Raw genomic sequence first — 10,000 nt, 5'->3', positions numbered from 1 at the left:
ATGAGATTATGGATGTCAATTATGATGTGTCTTCTATGTGAGGTGATCGTGGTGATGGTGAAGGGTTAATGGTGAAGTTACTATCTATTTCATTTCATTTTTTTCTTAAGAGGATGATTCAAAGCATAACCTTCTTTAACAGCTCACATTTCCACCTGACTCTTTTCTCTACCACATCTTCAATCAAACCCATCATCTTTCAATGCCCATATAAACCAGCCTTTACCTTTCCCCCCCTCATCCCTTACCCTTTTCCCTCTTCCTCTTCCCTCTCCCCTAACGTATACTCTTCAAATCATGTTCTCTTCTGCACACCATCAAACCACATCGGTCTTATCTCTCGAGCTTTGTCCTCAAGCTAACATTAACCCCTTCAGTACTGAGACACATTTTTACCTTGAGATCTGTGTACCATTAGACTATTTCATTGACATTAAGAAGGGTCTATGGAGGTCAAAAGATTAACGACCACAGTCTTTACTATTCTAATCCTCCACGTTAGTTTCTGAAACTGTATAAAACCACCAGACAAATACAATGAATATGAAAACGCGTCATGGTACTAAAGGATTTAATCGTGTTTGTGATGTTTGCAGGTTCCTCTCGTTTGTTTACCTGTTTGTGAGAAGAGTGGCTCGTGGTTGGTGCAGAGAGTGTTTGGTGAAGTAAGTTTAGTTCCAGCCTGGCAGCGTTTGAAGTCTACAGTCAATAGCAAAAAAAAAAAAAAAAAAACACGCAGACTGATATTTGGGAAGAAAAAGGATGATATGTGTAGGTACTGGAATATGTGAAGAATACTTATAAAATACAGGGAAGTATTTAGCGCAGGTTTATTGGGACAGTATTGTGTGTGTTGCGATGGCGCAGTTGTGCACGTGTGGGTACAGTGAGTGGTTCGCACGAGGATGGACCCTAGATACACCTGGCCGAGAGGGAATTTAGGAGAGAGAGAGAGAGAGAGAGAGAGAGAGAGAGAGAGAGAGAGAGAGAGAGAGAGAATATTGGTATTACTTTTCATATGTAATCGTTATGGGTACAGTACGTCTCTCTCTCTCTCTCTCTCTCTCTCTCTCTCTCTCTCTCTCTCTCTCTCTCTCTCTCTCTCTCTCTCTCTCTCTCTCTCTCTCTCTCTCTCTCTCTCTCTCTCTCTCTCTCTCTCTCTCTCTCTGTGTGCTCACGCGTGTCACGGAGAGGAAGGAACCCTATGTCCCAATCCTCTCTCTCTCTCTCTCTCTCTCTCTCTCTCTCTCTCTCTCTCTCTCTCTCTCTCTCTCTCTCTCTCTCTCTCTCTCTCTCTCTCTCTCTCTCTCTCTCTCTCTCTCTCTCTCTCTCTCTCTCTCTCTCTCTCTCTCTCTCTCTCTCTCTCTCTCTCTCTCTCTCTCTCTCTCTCTCTCTCTCTCTCTCTCTCTCTCTCACACACACACACACACACACACACACACACACACACACACACACACACACACACACACACACACACACACACACACACACACACACACACACACACACACACACACACACACACACACACACACGTATTGTACATACATATTAGGTTTATTTGCTTTTGAGTTCATGTGCTACAACGCAGCTGTAACGTACCTTCACACAGTGTTAATTAATAATCATACGTGTGATGGCGCAGTACGCACGGATTACTGCCGGTGTGTGTTACGAAATGGTAATGGTATGGGTGCATTATGATGAGAGCTAATGGATGGGTGAGGAGATACGCCCTATGTTATGTTTTGCTCTCGGTAAAGTGAGGTGGACGTAATGTTGCTTGGTCAGGCCGTGTGGTTGGTTCTTTATGCTTGTTAAATAGTAATTGGTAGGAACACTGTACAGTCAGACTTACATAACGTCATTTAAACACGATTCTCTCAAAAAAGCTGCGTGATCTCTCGACAGCATCTGACAGAGTGTAGTTACTTGGAGTTTAGAGTGTTTTCATGATTCTAGTGACAGTTTAACCCTTTCTGTACCATAACGCGTTTCCATATTCGTTTTGCTTACTATTTAGAGATTTTATACAGCTTCAGAAATTCATGTGAGAGATTATAATGGTGAAGACTGTATGCATTAATCTTCTTACCTCCACCGACACTTCCTAATGTAAATGAAATGATCTAATCGTACATGAATCTCATGATAAAAATGTCTCCCAGTATTGAAGAAGTTAATGAAGATTCACGCGTCATTAACTAGAAAAAACACACAGAGGATAACCTGAAACATCATTTCTGTGACCATTGATTAGAGAGAATGAAGCGTTTAAGAGAGACAGTGTACGAGTATATCAGCATCCGAAACTTTGTCATCAGATAGTGCAACGAAGAAAAATCAATAAAAACTTCCACGAACTATCCCACACCACTTTTATGTATGATCTCATTAACGTAGAGTACCGCTGTGATGTTAACTTGATTGCTTGTATAAGAAAATTTAAAAAAAGACACAGTACTGGTTATGAGTCGCCTGGGAACGCAAGGCTGTGAGTACTTGAGTTTTGTTACTTAATGAGTTGGTCAGGACAGGGCAAGATATATGAAGATAAATGTGTGAGGGAGACTCCGAGACACATTAGACAAGTCACGAGAGAGAGAGAGAGAGAGAGAGAGAGAGAGAGAGAGAGAGAGAGAGAGAGAGAGAGAGAGAGAGAGAGAGAGAGAGAGAGAGAGAGAGAGAGAGAGAGAGAGGGGGATGAGGGAGAGGTACAAATAAACAATCTTAAAAGCCCTAATATATAATTTTTCGAACTGAAATGCACCAAATGAAAGTGGGAAAAGGGAAGAAACTAGACAAGGAGAGCAGAGAGAGAGAGAGAGAGAGAGAGAGAGAGAGAGAGAGAGAGAGAGAGAGAGAGAGAGAGAAAGGCAGAGAGGAACGGAGGGGGAGAGGGCGTGAGGAAGTGCGTGTGAAGGAAGGAAGAAGCGAAAGAGGGAGAGGGAAAGGGAGAGGGAGAAAGAGAGGAAGGGAGCAAGCATGGATGGTTGTGATAGTGGTGGTAATGAGGTCAGAGAGTCCGAGGAGGGTGAAGGAGAGAGAGAGAGAGAGAGAGAGAGAGAGAGAGAGAGAGAGAGAGAGAGAGAGAGAGAGAGAGAGAGAGAGAGAGAGAGTATAATCATTAGTATGAAAGATGAAGGCGAAACAGGTGAATGGTTCTATAGGAAAGAATTGATCAGGAGCACGGAAGGATGAGACCCAGGCAGTGTGCGTGCGTGCGTGCGTCCGTGTAATTCACCACGGACGTCTGCTGGTTACCTAGCCAATCTTCCCCATTACGGAGCGATCTCAGAGCTCATAGACCGATCTTCGGGTAGAACTGAGACCAGAACACACTCCACACACCGGGAAAGCGAGGCCACAACCCCTCGAGTTACATCCTATACCTATATACTGCTAGATGAACAGGGGCTTGCCCATTTGCCTCGCCGCGCCCGGGATTCGAACCAGGGCCTTTTCGGTTGTGAGCTGAGCGTGTTAACCACTACACTACGCGGTGTGTGTGTGTGTGTGTGTGTGTGTGTGTGTGTGTGTGTGTGTGTGTGTGTGCGTGCGTGTGCGTGGGTGCATGCGTTGTAACATTCGGGACAGCGGCGACAGTGAAGAGGGGAGAAGAGAGGGGAACACACTGAAAGAAAAAGGGGCGGAGAGAGAGAGAGAGAGAGAGAGAGAGAGAGAGAGAGAGAGAGAGAGGTTATGTAGAGTGGAGGTAGAGTAGAGCCAAGTGAAAGAAGAGAGGGGAGTGTGTATAGCCGCGCTGAAAGGAAAGAAGAGGAGAAGGGGACACGGGGTGCGATAAACGAGCATAGGGAAGAACATAATAAAAGAAGGGGAGAGTGAAAAGCAGTGAAAAGAAGACTAAACTAAGGGAAAGGGAATCTTGTGTCTTTGAGGAGCTGAGTTTAGAGGCGCGACAAGGCAACTACGACTAGGAAAGCTTACATAGACACGCAGGAGACGAAAGAGAGAGGGAAGGGGAGGATGCAAGCATTTCCTAGAGTTCCCTAGAGGTAAAAAGCATTGAAAGGAGACTAAACTAAAGGAAAAGAAGTCTTGTGTCTTTGAGAAGCTGATTTAAAGGCGCTACAAGGCAACTATAACCAGGAAAGCATACATAGACACGCAGGAGACGAAAGAGAGAGAGAGACAGAGGAAGGGGGTGGATGCAAGCATTTCCTAGAGTTCCCCAGGGGCCAAGATTATTATCACGAGCCTGTGAGGTCGTTGCCTTCGTTCCCTCACAATTCCAGAGCCGCCGCAGTAGCACACCAGGGTAGGAGGGTTAGGGACCAGATTAAAGGTGATGCTCGACCCACGACACCAGAGAAAACGAAGACGCGAAGACAGGCAAGGCAGTACTAGCTGTCAGTGGGCTCCAGGAAAAAAACTATTTGATATTTAGGAGTGGCAGGGTGATGGATGGAAATTGGAGGGGTGTTGGATGGATAGGACGCAGTGGTGTTGATGTTTGGGTGTAGTAGTAGTAGTAGTAGTAGTAGTAGTAGTAGTAGTAGTAGTAGTAGCAGCAGTAGTGGTAGTGGTGGTAGAAATGGTGGTGGTGGTGGTGGTGGTGATGGTGATGGTGGTAGTACTCTCTCTCTCTCTCTCTCTCTCTCTCTCTCTCTCTCTCTCTCTCTCTCTCTCTCTCTCTCTCTCTCTCTCTCTCTCTCTCTCTCTCTCTCTCTCTCTCTCTCTCTCTCTCTCTCTCTCTCTCTCTCTCTCGTGTATTTTTTGGTTGAAGTTTTAGGTCGCTGGTTTAACGCACATATGACTTAGCGGCGCTTCTCGGCAGATTCACCATAAAAGTAGTAATGTATAGATAAGTAAACACGAAACTCAGCGGTTTTCGCCTCGCTGTGGATACGAGTGTAAATATTTTCGAAACCCAACTCTTTTTCTTCCCATAGTTCCTGTATAAAACCACAAACCATACACACACACACACACACACACACACACACACACACACACACACACACACACACACACACACACACACACACACACACACTGCTATTCTTATCAGCACTTCGCAAAAAAAAGTCAGTCAGGGCGAAACCTCAGTGCGGCTTCTGCGTTCTTGTACCCGAAGCCTTTGAAGTCACAAGTGGAAGACCTTTTGCTGAATATTATAAGAAAGAAGTCGCTACACAGGAACCGCTCTTCAGTAGTGGGTGGCCTGCTACGAGGAGGAAGAAGAGGAGGTGGAGTAAGAGGAGAAGGACAAAGAGAGGAGGAGAAAGAGGAAGGCCAACTCCTTTCCTTTCCCATACACAGGCGAGTCTAGTCTTGTGTCTCTCGCGAACTTGAAGTAGAAGAATGCTGGGCCGGGAAAGCTCCGCAGTTTTTCCAACACCTTGCAGCGAACCCAACGTACCTACCTGTCATGGCTACTCTCTCTCTCTCTCTCTCTCTCTCTCTCTCTCTCTCTCTCTCTCTCTCTCTCTCTCTCTCTCTCTCTCTCTCTCTCTCTCTCTCTCTCTCTCTCTCTCTCATCGCGTTTTACACGTTTTTGTTTCTCTTTAGTGTGAAGACCACCCACTTACGATGACAGAAAATTCAATGTGGTATGTCTGTTTTCTAAGTAATACTCTCTCTCTCTCTCTCTCTCTCTCTCTCTCTCTCTCTCTCTCTCTCTCTCTCTCTCTCTCTCTCTCTCTCTCTCTCTCTCTCTCTCTCTCTCTCTCTCTCTCTCTCTCTCTCTCTCTCTCTCTCTCTCTCTCTCTCTCTCTCTCTCTCTCTCTCTCTCTCTCTCTCTCTCTCTCTCTCTCTCTCTCTCTCTCTCTCTCTCTCTCTCTCTCTCTCTCTCTCTCTCTTTTCTTTAGCTGTCTTCCCACCCCATGTTACTCAAGCCATTCGTATAATTAGCTTGAAATGGGCCAGTCACTACATAAAGGCGTCCTCTGTTACGTAACACCCAAGAGAGAGAGAGAGAGAGAGAGAGAGAGAGAGAGAGATTAACTTAGTGTCAACGGGTTTATGATGCCAAGTGCTAGGTATAAGAGAGGGGCGGTGACTGGTCCCTGAGCCATATACCGCACGGTCAAGCCAACTATTCCACGACCTACAGAGAGAGAGAGAGAGAGAGAGAGAGAGAGAGAGAGAGAGAGAGAGAGAGCACCCCCCTCTCTCTCTCTCTCTCTCTCTCAGGAAGAAAAGATAAACCCGAGTGAAGACTTGTGCGTGGATGTATTGGTGGTTATGAGACTATTATTTTTTTATAATGGATGTAAAAGAAAACGAAGACATGATCTACTGTGATATAACAATGAAAATGGGAAACAGGACCCGTAGAGTTTGTGTGTCTTTTACGCAAGAGGGAAATCTGCGGACAACAAAATATTAGAAAAAAAAAAAGGCCCAGGTTTCCTAAAAGCTTTGAAAGAATTATCCAAAAGCCAGGGACAAAAGTGTGCCTTGTCACAGTATGAGGACACGTAGATACAGGAGATGATTAGGAAGTGTGTATGTTTATGTTTGTTCATCCATGTTTTAGTATGCTGAGGTCTCCTTGGAATGCCTGGAATTGACAGAGAGATGATGGAGATAAAGGAGGATGGTGGCGATGGTGGTGATGGTGATGATGGTGATGATAAGCTTATATAAAAAAAAAAAATCTTAGCCTTTCTACTACTACTACTACTACTACTACTACTACTACTACTACTACTACTACTACTACTACCCAGCACCACCACCACCTACACACATATCTGATAAAAGCCGATACGAGAGCACGTGACGAGGAGTGAAAATGCTGCACCTTTTATAGACGCGACAGAAGCGCTAGATAGTTAGAGTGAACCAGACCAATAAATATAAATAAACGTTATGTAAAAAGAAGATTATAAAAGGTGGTCGGGGTAAAACTGTCTGTATAGGCATGCGAGGCCGTTGTGGGAGAAAGGGAAGAGGAGGAGGAGGAGGAAGAGGAGGAGGAGGAGGAGGAGGAGGCCGTCTGGTGTCTGGACTCGTGTTGTCAGGGTCGATTTTTCATGTTAGAGGTAGTGGTGGTGACGGTGGTGTTGATTGTGGTGGTGGTGGTGGTGGTGATTGTGGTGGTGGTGACAGTGGTGGTGTGGTTACGTAAGGATGAAGTAAAGAGCAGAAAACATGATGAGAAGAGAGACTGGATGTAAATATACGTACATAAGGAAGAAGAGGAAGAGGAAGAGGAAGAGGAAGAGAAGGGAGATAAGTTTTTGTGTGAAAATAAAGAGAATTAGCTGAAGAGATAAAGGAGTTAGTGCATAATGATAAGGAAAAGTGACTGAAGAAATGTAAAGTAAGAAATAAGGGAAGAATTAAGAAGAGGACATAAGTATAAGAAAGGAAGAAAATAGAGAAGAGGAGAGAAGAGAGGTAAAGGAAGAAGAGGAAATGGAGTTAATGAATGAAGATAAGGGAAAGGTGACTGTAGAAATGTAGAGCAAGAGAGGAGAGAATTGAAAAAAGAATATAGATATAAGAGGAAGGAAATAGAGAAAAATATAAAGAGAATTAGGAGGAGAGATAAAGGAGGAAGAGGAGAAAGAGGTAATTTATGAAGATAACGGAAAGATAACGAAATATAAAGTAAGAAAAAAGGGAAGACTTAAGAGGACATTAATATAAGAGAGGAAGAAACTAGAGAGAAGAAAACGCAAATAAGACGATAATCAAATGGAAATGGAAATCATATTGTGGGGAAACTCAAGTCAAAAATTACTTTACCAGAAATGAAAAAAAAAGGGAATTATTCATATTAACACTAATTTAATGAATTGAAATAATCTACTGTGCCGTTTTGGTCCTAAAAAGTACAGCTTAATTAATACAGTCAATTAAAAGACTTAACATCCTTTTCTACTCTGGCTGCAGCATATTGCCAACATATTTTTACCTTTTTTTTTATTCCCATGGTAGTAAAATATAAAAAAAAGTACAGTATTCTGAATATTTACGGCGCCAATCTGTCCCAGCTATTCATCTCTTCTACGTATCAATCTTCTAAATGTAAAATCACTCATCCAACTTTAGTATTAGATTGAGTTCGCTTTCATTTCATGCCGTTAGTCATCGTCAGCGTAGCGTGCCTTGCCTGAGATGACTTTTTTTGACAGTTTATTGAATATATCTAATGCCTCAGAAACGCCTGTCACATTCTTTGCAAACTCGGCTGTGTTGACATGAGCCCCATCTGTTTGTTGAGGCTTTGAAAGAAGAGCATATGTGCCAGTTTATTTTTGTTCTGTTTTGCGGAGTTAATTGTCGTCCCTCCTGACCCTACAGCTGCTGCTACTCCTGCTGTACTGTTAGGTCCTCTACTGCTCCTTCTGCTACTCCTGCTGGTACTGCTGTGTCCTCTGCTGCTCCTCCTACTGCTACTCCTGCTGGTACTGTTGGGTCCTCTGCTGCTCCTCCTACTGCTACTCCTGCTGGTACTGTTGGGTTCTTTGTTGTTGCTCCTACTGCTACTCCTGCTGGTACTGTTGGGTCCTCTGCTGCTCCTCCTACTGCTACTACTGCTGGTACTGCTGGCTTCGCTGCTGCTGTTGCTCCTACTGCTACTGCGACTCCTATTGCTGTAGTAGTTGTTGTTAATGCTGCTACTGTTAAAACAAGAAGAACAGGAACAGTAGCAGCAGAATCAACAGTAGCAGTAGTAGTAATAACAGCAGAAACAATAACAACAACAACAACAACAACAACAACAACAACAACAACAACAAATAATTACTACTACACACACACACACACACACACACACACACACACACACACACACAGGACAGAGGGTACAACACACCACTGACACCCAGCAACAGTGAGAGCGACAGACATGCGAGGAGGAGGAGGAGGAGGAGGAGGAGGAGGAGGAGGAGGAGGAGGAGGAGGAGGAGGAGGAGGAGGAGGATGTACTCGTATTCATCTACCACAGTGATCTCGTCCCTTCTATTCCCTTCCTTCCCTCTCCCTCTCCTCCCCCTCTCCTCCCCTTTCTAACCTCCCCATCCTCCGTACTTGGGCCTACGCAAGTTTACGCCCACCGAGAGGCCTAAATGTGCGTGCTGCGTGCGTGTACTCCTTCCCCTTTTGCGTGTACCCTTACCAGAGTTGTGTGTGGCGCCCTCCATCCCTCTCCCTCGCCCTCCCTTCCTTCGCTGTCAGACATTCATCATACTCTTTTGTGGTGGGTATAGCAACTCTCTCTCTCTTTCTCTCTTTCTCTCTCTCTCTCTCTCTCTCTCTCTCTCTCTCTCTCTCTCTCTCTCTCTCTCTCTCTCTCTCTCTCTCTCTCTCTCTCTCTCTCTCTCTCTCTCTCTCTCTCTCTCTCTCTCTCTCACTCGTATTCCTCTAAACCTAACATCACTAAACTCACTTTATGTCCCACGTGCCCACACTTCCCTCTCCTCTCCCCTCGTGGCCTCCTCTCCCCACTCCCTCATGCCCACACACCCGCCTCCCACGCCCGCATCCAATCATCCCCACCCCTCTCTGTTCCCCTCGCGCCCGCATCAGATCCTCCTCCCAACGCCTCCTCTGCATTGTGTGGGTTCATGGGTGACTTGAACAGCTCGAAAAGGCCCCTTAAAGCTCGTGAAGGGAAATAATGTTAACTCTAGTGTGAGTGTGTCTGTGTGAGTCTGTTCGTGTCTGTTTCCCATGATTGTCAAGGTTACGAACTCAAGGGATTGTTTGTTATGTTGCAGTTTATCCCTTCAGAACTGGGACGTATTTTTTTTTACCTTGATATTTGTGTAGGATTAGACCATTTTATTGACATTAGGAAGGGTCTATGGAGGTCAGAAGATTAACGGCCACAGTCTTCACTATTTCAATCCCTACATAAGTTTCTGAGGCTGTATAAAGTCACCAAATAGTAAGCAGAATGAATATGATAACGCGTCGTGTTACTGAAGGGTTTAAGAAAGAAGTTTGTGTGTCTGTTTTAGTGGATTTATTTAGTGTTTTATGAGTAGTTGTCTCTGTGTTGGTGTTGAGATTGGCT

General features: G+C 44.7%; 2 protein-coding genes across 3 annotated transcripts in view; one reads left to right on the top strand and one right to left on the bottom strand.

The window, feature by feature from the left end:
- The window catches only part of LOC123503874 (phospholipase DDHD1-like), a 171,599-nt gene that overhangs the window by 25,784 nt on the left and 135,815 nt on the right, over positions 1–10,000 (top strand). The gene's annotated exons all lie outside the window — the stretch shown is intronic.
- Positions 9,944–10,000, bottom strand: part of LOC123503877 — a 15,135-nt gene continuing 15,078 nt past the window's right edge. Inside the window, exon 2 of the mRNA XM_045254022.1 lies at positions 9,944–10,000. This exon is cut by the window's right edge and continues 1,205 nt beyond it. The gene's annotated coding sequence lies outside the window, so the exon portion shown is untranslated.

The sequence above is a fragment of the Portunus trituberculatus genome, chromosome 14 (genome assembly GCF_017591435.1).
Source record: "Portunus trituberculatus isolate SZX2019 chromosome 14, ASM1759143v1, whole genome shotgun sequence".
Taxonomy (NCBI): Eukaryota; Metazoa; Arthropoda; class Malacostraca; order Decapoda; family Portunidae; genus Portunus; species Portunus trituberculatus.
Note: the sequence above shows the minus strand (reverse complement) of the source record. Positions and strands in the feature narration are given on the sequence as shown.